The 420-nt window shown below is 26.7% G+C and overlaps 1 protein-coding gene across 1 annotated transcript in view; it reads left to right on the top strand.

The window, feature by feature from the left end:
• LOC119594441 (mucin-17-like) overlaps positions 1-420 on the top strand; it is a gene marked incomplete in the record, with an annotated part of 15,514 nt that overhangs the window by 8,250 nt on the left and 6,844 nt on the right.

The raw sequence follows: 420 nt of genomic DNA, 5'->3' as shown, positions 1-420 counted from the left end.
GTTTAGAGAGTTATCATTCATCCAGAATTATTTTGGGCATATGAAATCATTTTAGTGCAGAAAATTTAAACATTTCTTCTTTGTCATGCTCTGCTTTTCTTTGGATGAACTTTGCTTCTTTTTGGATTTATTCTTTCTATCTTCCTTTTTTTTTTATTTATTTTTGTAAGTCTTTCTCTCTTAATGACTTTCATCTATTTTTTTTTAAGCATTGTTTACTTTTTACTTATTTTTCTTTTTCTTTAGGGACTTGCATATTTATGCTCTGTTTATAATTGTGATATTAAGCAAAGTTTTATGTTCATTACTCTGAATGAAGAGGGTACAATTTCCATTCTTGTGTTTTTTCAAGTGTCAAGTTTTTGTATTGTTTTAATACATGTATAGAGAAACAGATATACATATACACCTATTGCATGT

Source organism: Penaeus monodon, chromosome 33 (assembly GCF_015228065.2).
Source record: "Penaeus monodon isolate SGIC_2016 chromosome 33, NSTDA_Pmon_1, whole genome shotgun sequence".
Classification (NCBI taxonomy): Eukaryota; Metazoa; Arthropoda; class Malacostraca; order Decapoda; family Penaeidae; genus Penaeus; species Penaeus monodon.
This window is presented reverse-complemented; position numbering and strand designations above follow the sequence as displayed.